Source organism: Sander vitreus, chromosome 23, assembly GCF_031162955.1.
Source record: "Sander vitreus isolate 19-12246 chromosome 23, sanVit1, whole genome shotgun sequence".
Taxonomy (NCBI): Eukaryota; Metazoa; Chordata; class Actinopteri; order Perciformes; family Percidae; genus Sander; species Sander vitreus.
The window spans coordinates 14180257-14196982 of NC_135877.1; the positions used below are offsets into that span (position 1 = coordinate 14180257).

Genomic DNA, 16726 nt, shown 5'->3' on the forward strand with positions numbered 1-16726 from the left:
ACATCATCCCAAATGTTTTTAGCACTACTTTCATCATAATTTCATTATACTTAAATATGTCAATCGGTTTACACATTGTGTAGTATGGACAGGGTGACATTTTATGTGATCCAGAATTAAAATGAACCTTTGATTGTGGAGTTTAACCTCACCTGAATAATTAGTCTAATGATAGAGGAATCAAATGTACAGACTAAGGCCCACATCCACAAAGAATAACTATAACCATAACGATGTGAGCATAGACAGTGATAACATTCTGTAAACGCGATGTCAAGCAGGCACTGCACGCTCCAGCTGATGAAACGTACAGCAGACGTGGCAACATATAATAGGAATGTCTGTAGTAATATCCTATACATTTGAATTCAGGTACATTTTATTAACCAAAAAAGTCTGACCGGCGGTGCCCGACACAGCGCGCCACAGATGAGAACAGGCAGGCGGTGCCAGATCTGTGCCGAGCACTGGAACAAAAACACAGGCAGTATGATAATCCACTCTTAAACAAGATTAACTCTGGTTTCTGGAACATGATAAATACTTTCAAAGCACTGATTTAGGGGTGTGCCCCAATCCATTTATACACTTATTTTAAATTGTATGTCTACTGCAATCACATGGGAAAATTAACTACATTTACATACTGCGAGTAGTTTTATTTTTAAAAATCGAGAATCGTTTGAGTTGAAAATTGATTTTGAATTGAATAGTGAGCCTAAAAATCAATATTGAATTGTGACACTGAGTTGTGCACCCCTACATAATATACCTTATAAGTTACCATTGTGATTTATTTAAGTTTCAATATGTACAGCTGTCTTGGGTTGCTTAGACATTCAATTTACAAAAACAAAACAAGTAGTCAATAATTTCTTGTATAACATCCCATTTATTAAACATAGTTACGCTTTAAAAAACACTAAAATCACTTATAATTTGTTTAAATACAATTACACACTAATGTTGGCTGGCACAATATTCGCACATGACATTTGGATTTCTTGCAAACAGTCAAGATTAACCAAAGGGCGTTAAATGTCACCTTATGCCAGTCACGTGAAGACCGACCTCCTTGGTCTCCTGCTCCTCTCTCACAGCAGAGCCATGTGTCCGGGCAGGGGCGACCTGGAAAACGCTCAGACAACAGTAACTGTGGAAAGCACTTTCGGCCCCAACATCGCATCACAATGTACTGTTGCCATCAATGACAATGCAGTGCAACACAATACCTGCCCGGGTTTACCTGGATTTCACAAACCGTGGCCAGGCGAGAGTGGAGGTGCGTTCGATTCGTTCCTCTGGGCGGCGCCACGCAGGGCTCAGGAGCGCTCCCTACTGGGCGGGCACCGTCTAGTGCGCCGCTGTGAGACAAATAAAGCCCAACCATGAATCATGCGACAAAGCAATCATACATCATGTGCTTATAAAAAAAAACAAAAAAAACAAACAAGATGCATAGATCACACTCTTACATAAAGAATTTACAAAGTCATTGCACACCTTTTAACCGCCCTTTTCGAAAAGTCACTGGAGAGGACAGACCAATTTCATAACGTCACGTAACGCTAGCTAGACCAGTTCAATCCGGTTACCAAAAAAGGTCAAACGCTTCCTCGAAGTCTCTCTGTTGAAAGGCAAGGCAGCTCTCGTAATCAGATTCCACTGTAGCATACACACTGGGTAAAAGAGCTTCATTATACAGAGGTGTAACGTTAGATGTTTCATGTGAAACGGGAGCTGTCTGGATGTTCGCCCTCATGTCTTCGTACACATTACCCATCAGGTACTGCGTGGTGTTTTCCGGCGCCATTGCTCCCGATGGTTGACGGTGCGTACAGGCCGCAGCGGGACTTTCCTTATACACTGACTGCTTTTTATCTTTCGCCTTACACACGGATTGTCTTTTCTCTTTCTTTCCGATGTCTCCCAGGACTTTGTGGAGTTTAGCCAGCTGTGTCCGCCTCTGTTCCCGATGGAGGTATTTTCGGATGGTCGCCCTCACCGCGCTGGCTCGACACTGTTTAAGGGCCTCGTCCCCCTCTGTGGCGACACGGAACAGTTTCCACCTCAACTTCGATCCAGGCTTCATGGCTTTACGCAGGCAGTCGGTTTTAATGTGTTTCGATCTGGTATCCATTGCTTCTACACACATCTCCGACCCAAAAAATAACAGTGGAGAAAAAAAATGTCGACTGCGGCTGAGTGACTTGGCGGTTTCTTCTCTCGGAGAGCAAGTTAAAAGTGGCTTCTCTGAGTTAAAACCAAGTAAGAACTGGCAGGGATAGCCTTTAGTAACAAATGATCCTCTTTGACTCTCAAAAAGCTAGAAACTAGAACAATGAGGTTCTAAATATAGGGAGCTCAAACAACACGTCTGACTCGAAAGTTCTTCCAGTCAAGATTACGTTACAACGGAGGGCCTACGTTGCGATTTATGAAGAAAAAAAAACACCCACAATCCTTTGCGTTCTGAAACTAACAGTAGGGATTGCAAGGCAGTGCTGCCACCTCCTGGTGTGAAATGAGACATGCGAAACCCTTACTGATACTTCAACACAAACTGAATACATAAATGAGACATTAGGTAATATAATTTTTAAAAAAATCACGTGAATAAAAGCAGACAAAATATACAATATAATTATGAAATTGTAAAATAATCCGAAAGTGTACCTCTAATTGTCCTCTTTTCAAAACCTATCTTTATTTCACAACTGTTACCAGCTTCAAACAGCTAGTCACATAACTGGTTCTGCCCTGTTTGTCTTTGACAAACAGACTTTGTGGCATTTTGGAAAATCAGTGATTCGGAGAAATTCAGTTGTGAGAAAAAATAGTATGTAAAAAGGACATTTTGAAATAAAAACTAAGTAAAATAAACATTTGTATGCATTTATTTCATGCTATCTTATTTATTTAGTTTGGACACTTTGGGTATCATCTCCATACTTATACAGTATATTGCTATTTATACCCAACATGGTCAATATCAAATAAATAAGTCATTATAAAATAAGGAATTACATGAATACATACAGAAAAATATAGAAACAAGCCAACAAACTCAAGCCATCAACATAATACAAAATGCAACTCTCATTTTGAAATGTTCACAGTAACAGGGTTTATTTGTGTTAATTTTGTTTGTAAAGGTATTTTTTTTTATGTTTGACACTTTTATTGCATATATTGTCCATTTTAATGGTACACCTATTGTCAGTCACCAGTGCCTATTCAACCCTTCATCACATATCCAAACGCCAGTTGCATAATCATATAAACTGAAATTATTTTTTACTCATTTCATTTCTTTTTCATATAGTCTTTTTTGCTTTTTCTGCCCCATAATTCTGCAATGTTATCATCAAATGCTCTAACCCACAGTCCTCCGACTAAATTGAACAGTCACATTGAACAGAAGAGATATGTCAATGTTTAATACTTCAGTCCCCTTCTGTGCAAATGGAGTGAACAGCTTTTCATACTGTAATGGCCAGTACAGTGATACGTGGTTTGATGAGTGCACTGGTCTTTTCAAATGATAAGCACAGTTACCTTGCACTCATGCTAGAGAGAAACTATAGAGAGAAACTATTTATTCACTAAAAGGATAGTTTCTCATTTATTTTCGAATGAAAATGAATCAGTAACACTCTAAAGTGCAACCAACCAAGTATGTCAATGGCAGCAGGTATATTTGTGTAGCAGTACCAAGTCAGTTTGATTATACAGAAAAAAAACTGTTGTGATCTTATTATATATTTCAATACATTTTAATCATTTAACTAATGACAATGACATTTTCAGGCGGCATCCTCTATTTCTTTCTTTTCTTTATTGAGTAACTAAAAAATTATACAAAGCAGTTAACAAAATAACACAATACACAAGGATACATCCCAATTAGATCACTGTAAGTGTAGGCCATTAAAGTAATATTATGGTATAAGTGATTTGTCAATAATTGACATGATTCTCTAAGGAAATTATATGTTTGTGTTCCACTAGATGGCAGACTCCAACATGAAATGCATTTTGCAAACACTGAGCAGATATTTGTATGTACCACCAGAGGGCAGCATGTAGATGACAGTGTGGTCATTGTATTATAAGTACATATCAAATACTCTCTTGTGGACATTCTGTTTCAATCAATGGTCTCTTAAAGGCTCTGAGTGTCTTTGAAAAAATATCCTTAGTCATACCAGTGTTTGTGTGTGTGTGTGTGTGTGTGTGTGTGTGTGTGTGTGTGTGTGTGTGTGTGTGTGTGTGTGTGTGTGTGTGTGTTCTTTAAACCAATCCCAATTATCTAGCTATATAAATTAGCTGGATAGCGAAACGTAATTTACTCTTACCAGCGTATTTCGTCCATAGCAATCCCGATCAATCAGTCCCAACACGTTCCAGTTAGACACTAAATGCTGTAAAAATATACTTCGTAAATCTTTACAACCATTCCCAGAAAGAACCAAGCAGGCCTGCCTTAAAAACATTCTCTTAAAAACGTTTTTGTTATTGTTTCCTGAAGCGAAGGGATTTTGAGAACGGCAACACACAAAGAGTGGAAGGTGAGGGACAATGGCAATTATGCTGGAAATGTATGTTAATCCACACTAAGTGAATGGTCAACTGCTGATATCTTGAGCAGGATGCTGAACACTGTCGTTCTAAAGCTGACCCTGTGCTTAGTGGAAGAGAAACAGCCAAAAGATAAGTTTCTCCCATGGGGATTTACAGAGGATCAGAAGGTCAGCAGAGGAATTGTCTTTCTTTCTGTTACATCCTCTGACATCAAACTGCAAAGTATAGTTCAGCTACTTTGTTATCGTGTTTTGTAAAAAATAATCATGCTTAAATATTTCTTCTTTGAGTAAAAAGCATCTTTCTGGTAAAAAATAATAATTTGTAGTTCTACTTTTTGCCCTCCTTCTCCGCTCCTTATCTCGGCTTTGAAGATTCTTCGCTGCAGATTTCATAGTAAAGTAAAGTAAAGTAACAGTGTTGCATAAGAATTTCGAAACATGTTGAACGATACATCCAGCTCTTTTCGCGCAAACATTAGCGGTCTGTCACATAATGTTAAGCCGGCTGCTAGGAATAGGGATACAACTTGATGTTAACCTCTGTTTTGATGATCGAGTTTTCTTCTGTAAAGCACTTTGTATTGTTAAGAAAATTGCTTTTTAAATAAGTAATATAAAGTATATTCAGGGAATCTTGCCCTTCATAAACATCTTCAATTTCACAGAGACATATACTAATGAGAGCTGCAATTTCTCTGGATCTTGTGTTAATCATTCATACCGGAGAGATTAGTGCTGATGTTGTCGGTATGGTCTGTTGTTTAAGCAGTGGTATACTGAGGGATGGAGTTGTGATGGGATTTTAATGTGCCTTCTATAATGTGGTTTAGCCTTTCATGAAATAAATTGCAATGCTTGAGGTTGGCTTTCATGATAACTATATTTTAAATTATATCAAATAGAATGACTAAAACTAACAAAAAGATTATTGTGATAAAGTTATACTTCACGATGCATTTTTTTTACCACATGGGAAAGAAAATCACTTCATAGAGCAATAATCTCACAAAATACATCACTGATACTGTCTGCATATCAAGTTGTTAAGGCTAATGGTTCTCTGGCTTGGTCCACAAGCTCCCGCAATGCTTCTTCACTGGCCACGGGTTTACTTTGTTTCATTGCCATTTTGTGGTGGACAGTTAGTGTACACTTGGCGTCTCTAAGCTTGTTTGCTGAAAGTAGTTTTATATGGGTTGGGTGGGGCCGAAAACTGTGAGACTCAACCATAAAGTCATGACAGAAACCAGCTAGAATCTGCATGTATTGGGTGTTATTTGTCAGTGGGGTTAAGTAGCCTAATTTGATCATTGTTAATATAAATATCCCTCAATGCCAGTTTAAGAGTTCTACTCTTATTCCAGGAGGTGCAAAGGATATTCTGTAGCCTGACAAGCCAGACCCACATCAAGATGTTGACCCTGGCTGCAAATTACATTTGCTGCTGCTAGGGTGCGTCTAGATTTCTAGGTTAGATATTCTGTCTCTCCTGTACATAACAATAGGTGTATTGCCGTGGTGGGATTCATTTGTCAGGGAGACCAAGAGACAAAGATTTGTCACCTACTGTCCTCTGTGTAATGTATGCATCCTGTTGCCAGTATTTTCAACCAGTAAGAAAATATGTTATCAGGGTTTATTGTATTAAATACAACATTATTTTGGAATATGCATCATGTCAACAAAATATAAATTTAAACCTGCAACAACTGATTTTTGGCCTGAGCAGAATAAATAAGCTGTGAACACAACATAGACATATTCTAGTTGATACGGCTAGGTTTAGTTTGAATGGACCTTCTGGAATTCAATCAGGAGAGACTTTGTTGCAGATATGCAAGATTTATTTGTAAGTTACATATGCAAAATATGAATTGTACATAGTCTTTGGAGATTGGACTCCATCGTATAAAATGTATGTATGATTTAAAGGGTTATAAAAACCCAGACATATCCCACAACACAACATATCAGTTTAGGAGAGAAGTGATAAAGTTATTGAAGTCTCTCTGAAATAATTTGCGCTGAGCTACATTAGAAGTAATTTTGGAGAAAAATAACATAATTTCTTAAACTGCAGGGAAATAAATGAGCAGATTAGCATATGCCACAGCAACATGTCTTAAAGTATATACATTGGAAGAAGCAAACCATTTTGCTTTTTTTCCCCCCATTTACCAAGATCCCTTTTTGTCCACAGATAAGGGCATGTTAACACAAACATTGACAGAGAGCTTTGGAAATAAGCCAGGTGATGTAACTAGGCATTTAAAAATACTTCTGATAAGAACATGACATTAACATGGTCTATAGCTCTGTTTTTTGAAAGAAGCAATTTCAAAGACATCTATAATCAATCTTCCTCTTTCTGATATGCATCTTTAAGGTGAACTTAGATAGGGTGCTATTTTGCTGTGTTTGTAGGATGCATGTAGATCTGTTTGTGTGTGAGTTTGCATGCGCTGATTTTTGTGCAGGACAGAGCTGTGTGTGAGTGATATTCACGGGCGCTGGGCACAGTTCAAGTTTCCTCCGCAGTGCAGTGGCTCTGTGGAGAGAGAGAGAGAGAGAGGAAAGGACAGATAAGCTGAAAGAGAGAGAGAAGACGCTCAGCTAAATCCCCCAACTGCACACCCTAAAAGCACATCTCACACACTCACACACACACACACACACACACACACACACACACACACACACACACACACGCACACACACACACCCCCGCCAGCTTTTTCAATCATCCATTTGTATCATTTGATGTGATGTGTGTGTGCATGTGTGTGTCTAAGATATAGGCCGTCAGCTGTTCCCGCTGACGGCCTAAATTCAACTGGACATTTTACAACATACTTGATGCAAAGTCCCACACAATAAAAAGCAATTTTTATACAATATAAATTCGATCTCCCAGTTTCTCATTTACAAACAGTTTCATTTTGTTAATTTTGTTTCTTTCTGTCGGTCCAAAAGCCTCCATTATGCCCATTCAAATCTCACTTTCTTTTTTGTCTCAGGTACAGCTGTCCTGTTTATCTACAGACTAGAAAGGGCATCTGAATATCAAAGTGAATGATTTATAGGATATGCTAGTCTAAAAAAAGTCAGCATTTTTCATCACTAGCTGACTGAATGATTTGTGGTGAGTTTTCCATTCCAGTATAAGCCTTTCTAATGGAATTAGACAGTGACAGAGAGTGATAGTTGGCTTGATCTGTGTGTTCGTGCATTAGGCAGAAGAAAAATGAAAACAAGCTTTATCGTCACAGCTCACAAATGGTCAAATCATTAAGGTGATTGGAGATGAAGGTCAGATGAACAATAATAACATCAAGTTCAAATCCAGGGCAGTATCTGATTGGCATCCATCCCCATATTTAGTTATTCACCAGGAGACCAGTTTGAACAGAATAAACAGAGAGGACTGGATAAACATTTGGAAGACCCAAGGAAGTGGTGACATAACACAGAGTCACCTAAAACTGAGCAGCAATGGGTCATTCAATGTTACTTGTCTTGTCTTACTTGGAAATTCCCTGACATTTCTACTAATTTTTGGATTATTTGTAATAACTTTAGTGATCCCATTTAGCACCATCATCAGATCAAAATTAAAATCTGTCTAAGACTTTGATTTGTGACCAAAAAGCTGCAAAACCTATGAGTCTCCCATCAGCCTCAGCTGTACTTTGTGTTTGGTGCTTATAAGCAAATATTAGCATGCTAACATGTTTAACTAAAATCCTGCAAATGTTAAATGTGCTAAATGCTGCTAAGCGTCAGCATTTACAAGCATTGTAACTGTGAATATGTTAGCATGCTAATGTTAGCATTTAGCTTTAGACTTCGGGTCACATTGACCCGTTTTCAATTTCTGTTTTATATCAGCAAATATGGGACGTAGAAATAAGCTCTGAAATAAGTATAGTAGAAATTTAACCATTTAAAACGTTGGAAAAAGCAAAAACAAGGTTGACGGGAAGACAACACAAGGGTTAAGTCATTTTACAAGCAAACATTACCTTGTTTCAGCTTCTCAATTGTGAGGTTTTTCTCCTTTCATTTGAAAAAAAAAGCAATATGAAGACATCATCTTGGGTTTTAGGAACTTGTGATGGGCATTTTAAAGACTAAATACTTGATTAGGAGAAAAAGTAGTTGTCACATTTATCTTGTCTTCTCTAATTTATGATTTCTCTATGTATTTATTTTACATTTGTGCCAGAACCAACATGTATCCAATGACAAATGGCTGTACATGTTGCCATGCCAACAAAATAATAAGCGCATCAAAATATCTCCATCCTTCAGTGTAGAAACAGAGGGACATCATCAGCACCCTTTGTGTGTGATTTACTCTACCACCTCACACGTGTGTGTGTGTGTGTGTGTGTGTGTGTGTGTGTGTGTGTGTGTGTGTGTGTGTGTGTGTGTGTGTGTGTGTGCACAATGCAGTTTCGTTCCATTCACTCCACCATTTTCTTTGTGTCCCTGGCATGCTCCCCCACACCCGACGCCCACTGGCCACCTGCTGCACCAAATGCATGCTGGGATCTCTCAACAAATGTGCATCTGCTAACATGCCAAAATGGTCCTAAAATATGGGTTTGGAGGGCGCTTCTGACTCTGCTAGAATTAATTCTGGGTAAAAGTGTCCTATTGTACATTCTGTTCCTGTGTCTGTGGCGGGGGTATAAGACTCAAATCAGGTGCCTCCCTGTGTGTGTGTGTGTGTGTGTGTGTGTGTGTGTGTGTGTGTGTGTGTGTGTGGGTGTTGCTGGTGTAAGATGAATGTAGTCTCTCTGCAGAATTCACCTCACTCTGCTGTGACCCTGGCTCTAGCGGGATGTGTCTAATGAGAGCTATAAATATCCTGGAACAGACCTGGCTCGCGTTCACAAGACCACAACCTCTGCACACGCACACACAAACTCACACACATGAATGCATGGCCCTTATTCCCATCGCTTCTCCCACAGAGAATGACAAGAAAGGAAAAGGGGGGAGAGAGAGAGAGAGATGGAGAAACAAATAAATTATGAACAAAGCTCTTCAGCACAGTCAGACACAGACCCCCTGCTTGCCTGCTCTCCCACCTACTCGTCTTTCCACCCACTTGTCAATATTCTCCAAGCTCTGCACACATGCCTTCCAGCTTCAACATTATGAGTCACGGCTGCTGGTATGGGTGTCAAAATATCCCTGTCAATACTCGTGATAGCATCAACAACATTAAATTAAAGAAGGAGAGGAAAAAGGCTTGGTGTGCAAAGAGGAGCAATAAAAGATGATGCTAACAGATCAATCAATCAATCAATCAATCAATCAAGGCTGTTTATATATATATATATATATAAACAGCTGTTATATATATATATATATATAAACAGCTGTTATATATATAAAAGGCTGTTTATATATATATATATATATATATATATATATATATATATATATATATATATATATATATATATATATATATATATAAACAGCCTTGATTGATTGCACATACTATAGTATGTGCACCTAGGCCTACAAACACATATGCATACACATTTCTAAAGAGGGTGATTCATAGTTATAATTTAGGGGCTTTGGTCTCTGCAGGGTAGCAGGGTAGTCGGCTGTAATGTTTCAGTCCAAAACTCACTTAGCCTGTCACCTTTACCAGATTAAAGCACTATTGTCCCTCTCCAAAGAAAACTGAAGGATTTAGTCTTCCTCAATGGTTTGAGAAAATATTAAGTTTTGTCAGGATGCTAAGAGGATCCTCCTCCTGACTTTATTGCACTAGAAAGGAATACAGTTGAAAACAAAAGTCAACAAGTAAAGAGTCTCTAATGGCTTATATGTATGCAAATGGTGATTCCGCCACGGTGATGAGTTTAAAGGCTGGTAAAATGTCACAACATGGACACTTGTGAATCAAAATGATTCTGCATAGTCACATGTGTAATTACAGTATTACTTTAAAGGAAGTGCATGTTCAGCTTCTAAGTCACAAGATAACATGTGGTAGGCAGGGTTATTCCTATGGTGGCAAATTTGAATTCACAATTACACTTGGCATTGGAAAGATTGATGCTTTGTTGCATCAAATGAGCCTGTAATATTGTATAGGAGGAGATTATAGTTGACTATATATGGTTCGAGGACAGATTTAAACAAAGGATATAGTGGTTACATGGTACATGCCTTTTCCCAGCCGAGCATCAGTTGCAACCCTTAACCCAGTTAATGACCTGTACTTGCAGTGACACAAAAACTACATTATTTGAATAAAGAACTTTCTGTGCACGTCAAATTATCTCAATCATGTGGTTTCAGCCGTTCAACTGTTACACGTGCCAAGTATGCAGGACAGACTTCCACTTGAAACTACTTTACTTATAATCCAAGCAAAGTAACTAATTTTGGAGCCAAAAATAGAACTAATTGTAAAAGAATGTTTTTCAGCATAGAGCATTTCTATAAGGTGTCCAGAACAACATACTAAAAGTCCTAAGAAATCCTAGTCAATCCAAGCTGCAAAAAATTATTTTACAATTAGTCTGTAGTAAAACGCTACTTTGCCTGGACTATTAATAATATACTTTAGCTTGAAGTAATTTATGTTATCGTCAAAAGTGTCTGGTCCAGGTTTGTTTTAGTGGAACACCAAATGACACATTTGAGCAATATTAATAGCAATAGTAATTAGTGCTTTGTTTTGTGTTTTTCATGGACCTATATGCTGTGTCGCATAAACCTGCTCCAAAGCAGACCTAGTTTAATGTATGAAGCAACTGTTAATAAGAGCAATAATCTGTATCTAAAAATTCTGGAGGGTGGTTTGATCACCTTTCAAAAACCCAAAACACAACACCAGAAATGTAAGGAACGGATTAAACTGTCTTTATAACTGTCTACTGCGAGTTTTGAGCATAGACTGTATATAAAGATGGACAGCTTGACAGCTCCCCAATAGTGAATCCAAAATATGCCGATCTCCCTCTGGTGGCTTGACTGATGTTTGTTGACCATTTAAAACACTTTGGGCAGTTTAGCTTTTAAGCCTGAATGAAAGCTAACCTGCTTGTGCTAATGATAGATAACATGTAGCCAATTCTTATAGGCCTTTCAGACCAAACACGGCTTAAACTGCACATGCTGCTGGGTTCAACGCACATCTACAGCACTATGCAGCCACGCTTTGCTCGATGCAGCTTGATGCCGTTGTGGCGCAAGCCATTAGAAACAATGGGTTACAGAGCGCAGCGATGCTGTTGCCGCCTTTGGTCTGAAAGGCCCTTTAGAGTGCTGCACATTGATTTGCCAGTAAAGATCTCAGACGGATGGCTGGATTTGTATGTCAGCAGCTGTATTTTGTCATCTTCTTTCCAATTACCAATGCTTTTAACCACATTGATTTTTTTTTTCTGTTGGCCCTAAGGAGGGTCATGCCGTCCCTCAATTGAATTAGCAATTCTCATTCCTTATGTCCAGGCTCTGCCCACAGCTGGCGCCGAGCCAGGACGTTTACTCAGATACAGTGAGTCCTGATTCAGACGGGTGGGGGTCTCATTGGTCCAGAGAGCAGGACAACTTGATTAGTCCAGAGACAATCTCAAAGCTGCCACTTTGTCTTCTCCAACTCCTCACTCTGCTTCTGTTCTTGTTTGACTTATGTCCCTCTTTTGCCAGTTGTCTCTTACTTGCTGAGGTAGCAATAAAAACACAAACTGTATTCCGTAGTTAGAAATAACTATAGAAAGTGTTGGTTGACTTTTTTAAGACACTTTGACGCATGTAGTATTGAGCTATTAACATTGTCATGAATGAACATGTTAAACCACAGAGCAGTTGTGAAGTTAACTTTGTCCAGATGTGATTATGTTTCCTTTAGTGACCATTAAAGATCACACCAATAAATGAGGTGTGGATTTCACAATGACAGTTAGCTTGCTGATAAATAAGCTTTAGTAAAACGAGCTGTGAATACAACATTGACATCACCTTTTAAGTTGCTATGGCTAACTTGTTACATATATAGCAGATAGGAAGCAACATCAGCATTCATTTGGAGTTGTGTTTCTGTCTACATGATGAATGTAGGCCTTGTGTAGGCCCTAGATGCTAAAATGCTCCGTAAAGCTGCAGGGAACTGAAGATTCTAGTAATAATGATCTGTGGGTTTGTCACTATGAGCGATCCCTTTCACATTACACAGAGACATTTGATCCATTGTTAACATAAAAATATTGATTATATCAGCTTTAACTGGTTCATTTGTGTATTTGCTGGGTGCACAGGTTCCCTTATTAGCCCCCTCTTGGTTTGAATTATTACCCCAGAATTACAATCTGCTAAATAAGCTCCTTTCCAAAGTGGCCAAAGTTGTACTGCAGCCCCTAAATCTCATCTCCTACCAGTCAATTCAAATGGACCACTCAAGCTTTCTTCAAATTACCCTCCATTCTTTGGAAATCATCCCAGAGGCTTTCTGCTACCACCCCCCCCCCCCCACCCCTGTTGGCTATGTGATACATTATGGATTGGATGGAGTGAAAAATGGCATGCCACCAGGGGGAGAGCTAGATGGCTGAGAACTACAGATGATGGCTCTTTTCTTTCTCTCTATTCACATTTTTTGAGCAGAATCAACATTTTTAGCAAAAAGGCCCTCATTTGTCATGTGAAGACACACAAGGCATTAGCCTGTGACCCACTAGTAATTTGTTTGTCAGTATTTGTTAAACAAATAATATTACATTTTCTTTTCACACCGCCCATAAAATGATTTGAATAGAAAACAGAAAGCTCTTTAAAAGGCCTCTCACCCTCCCTCTCTTGGAACATGGGCTAGCCTGCTTCTGCTCTCAGCCCACTGTATGCCTGTATGAAGGTAAAAATTCAAAATATGAAAATATGAGCACAGTGGAGAGTGGATGAAACTAACAGAGTAGCTCTAAAAGCCTGTTTCAATGCCTTTAACTCCCTCCACTCACTAATTGAAACATTCCTGACCTACCCAAGTCTCCCTTATTATTCCTCCATAATGTCAACACTAGGGAGGGGGTTACTAGTGACGGGCCAATCCCATAGCTTTTAGGAGAGCACCCCTCACCCTAATTGGCCCAGTGGGCCTGCTGCTGGATGTAATGAGAGCTGACATTGGGCACCGGTGGGGAAACATGTTTGCGTTTGCATGTCCCAACGGCCTCTCCTTGGATTCTTGTCTCCCCCCCTGCCTCCCTTGTGCATTTACAGGATGCCAGAGAGCTCAGGCATGGCCACTGTGCATGTATGTCTGGTACATGTGCCTGCATGTGAAGGGGGCGAGAGTACTGCCACTTATCAACAGAGAAAATTAAATATAGATGCATAGAGCATGAAATATGGAATGACAGAAAAGTCATTAAAAAGGAACCATTTATTTGATTCCTTACATTACTCCTTGTGCTACTGACTGTACAACAGAGAAAGGAACAAAATAAGGCACATTTTCATTCAACAGCAACATGTGCATTCGTGTCATATCATGGATATACAAAATGTGTTGAGCCATTGGTATATGATGTCACTTTGCAGCAGCATTTGTCACACTGCTGGTTTTGTTCTGGCTACGTTATGGTTTTGTTCCGTCCTCCACAATGCGCCATACCACACCAGGAGCTTCTCAGAAGCGGAGCATCTTGCTGCCCGACTCGCAGATTTTATTGTCTCTACAAGTAGTGCATCTATATTTATGAACTTGGATGACTACTTGTTTGATTAATATAGCCTAGCTGGTAAAAAAAAAAATCCCTCTGCCTCCTTTTCTCTACGTGTTGGGTTCAACGTGAGTGTGAGACTAACCAACCTTGGTAAGTGCAATGCTTTTCCTACTTCTGGAGGGGTTTGCGTGGAGATACTGACTCACCTCAGACTCTGATAGTTCGCGTTCGGAAGACAACAACTGCCTCGAGAACCCCTCTGGTGCTTAATTGGCTCCGTTCCGTCGGCGTCCTTGCCGGGCCAGCCCTGCTCCTTCTTTGTTGCAGCAGTTCAGATTTTAAAAGGTGTATATACAAAAGTTTATAGTGGGGGAAATAAGAAAGTCTTTCGGTCCTTTGTCTTCTGTATAGTGTTCTTCGTTTTGCGACATCTGCTCTACAGCCGTTCGCTTGAGGCCAGGTCTTTTCGACTCACCTTCAGCTGAAAGCAACCTTCTCCAAGATTCGCATTCATCGCACACACCTGTGACTCGAGGTTTATCGGAACACAACCACTCCCCCCTCATGTCACATCAGTCTGACCTTGCCCACTTCCTGAAAGACCCAGATTAAAATCATAACAATAGCATCAACCAGAAACATCCAGCAGCTAAGATATCGTGCTTAATGGCATAAATACCACGAATGTTATGCATACACACTTTTTCCTGGTCATTAGAAGGAAGTGGAGAAGTGGAATTTAGTGGAAATCCATGTGCTCACTTCCAAACCCCATTGTTTTAATAGTCAAATCTCTGTGTGGGCAGTTGGATGCAGAGTATATGTTTCTATGTGTGCCTGCAACACAATATCATCCAGCACCATATGAGTGGCCACCATAAAGTGGAATTATACTATTGATCAATTCCAGAGACGTCCTTCAACCTGTGCTGAGCTGCTGATACTTAATAGCGCCGCTGCACATCTGACCGGGACACTAAAAGGCCAAATCCATATTAGGCTACATAATGTACTGATTTGGTGATGATGGAAAGTATCAAATAGCATTTACTTGATTAGTGCGCTTTTGAGTACATTTCATGTATCTTTCTTTCTTCTATCTTTTAATTAACTTTTATGATTTTTGGCCATGCCAGTGATGTGATTCTAGGGATGGCAATGCCAGCCAATCCAGAGTCAAAAATCTCACCAACCACTGGATGGATTGCCGTGAAATTTGGTGCAGACATTCATGGCCCCCACTTTTCCTTTAGCGCCATTATCAGATCATACTTTGTTCAGTAGTTTAGTACCAAATACCTGCAAAACGAATAGCTTTTAAAGGTCCCATGGCATGTACTTTGTGTGTAGTGCCAATTATCAAATGTTTCTATGCTAACACACTAAACTAAGATAATAAACATGGTGAACATTATACCAGCTAAACATTAACCTGTTATCACTGTCCCTATGGGCCTGTTACCATGCTACTGTTAGCACTGAGCGCAAAGTACAGCCTTACAGAGCCACTGGCGTGTCTGTAGAAAACTTGCACATTTTACTCTATTATATTTAAAAGACAATTCAAAACATTAATCAGAATTAAGTTGTGACATTGGTGCTAAAAATACAAAAATCCATCAGTATAAAGGTAACAAGATACCTTACATTCAATACATAGACACTTCTCTTTAGCCTGCCTCTCTTAGTTATGCTATTATAATTCTAGACTGCTGGGGAATGTCCTTCCTCCCTATGACACAATGTGCTGCTCTTTCATCTCTCTTTTCATTTGTTCCTTTTATGTGCATCCTTCTCCCAGAAATGCTTGTTACTAACCTAGCTCTGGGGAGTTTACTCCCCGGAGTCCTTATGTTTCTTCTTCACCCAGAATATCGCCTTGGATTAGGGTGGCACCAAGACCTGGGTTTTGGGTGCAGCTGTCGCTAGGGACCTGCTACACCCTGCTATGCTCTGCGATTCCCTGCAGTGTCCGGCTGCGTCCTTGCGTCCTACTGCGTCCACCCATGCTGTGCTGTCCCACATTACACCCCGTAACGCCCTGCTGTGCCCTAGTATGACATGAACTACTACGACTACCATTGTAGTCACTGCTCCATTATCTTTATTGTGACTATTACTGCCACTGTTCATCACACCCCCAACCGGCACCGTCAGACACCACCTACCAAGAGTCTGGGTCTGTCCGAGGTTTCTTCCCGAAAGGGAGTTTTTCCTCGCCACTGTCGCAATAGCTACCACTAATGCTTGCTCTTGAGGGAATTATTGTAATTGTTGGGGCTTTGTCTTACTCTGTCTGTAAAGTGTCTCGAGATAACTCTTGTTATGATTTGATACTATAAATAAAACTGAATTGAATTGAATTGAATTGAACTGAACTATCTGCTGGAATCACTGGCAGGGCCAAAGATTGGCAAAGCTTGAATTCTATTATGTGTTGAG

General features: G+C 39.6%; 1 long non-coding RNA gene across 1 annotated transcript; it reads right to left on the reverse strand.

Moving 5' to 3' along the window:
- Positions 1-872: 872 nt before the first annotated feature.
- LOC144512243 (uncharacterized) lies at positions 873-2563 on the reverse strand. Its single transcript, XR_013500976.1, has 2 exons — positions 1504-2563; positions 873-1364 (listed from the first exon to the last, which is right to left on the reverse strand). It is a non-coding gene; the product is annotated as an uncharacterized LOC144512243 (long non-coding RNA).
- Between the last annotated feature and the right edge of the window lie 14163 nt (positions 2564-16726).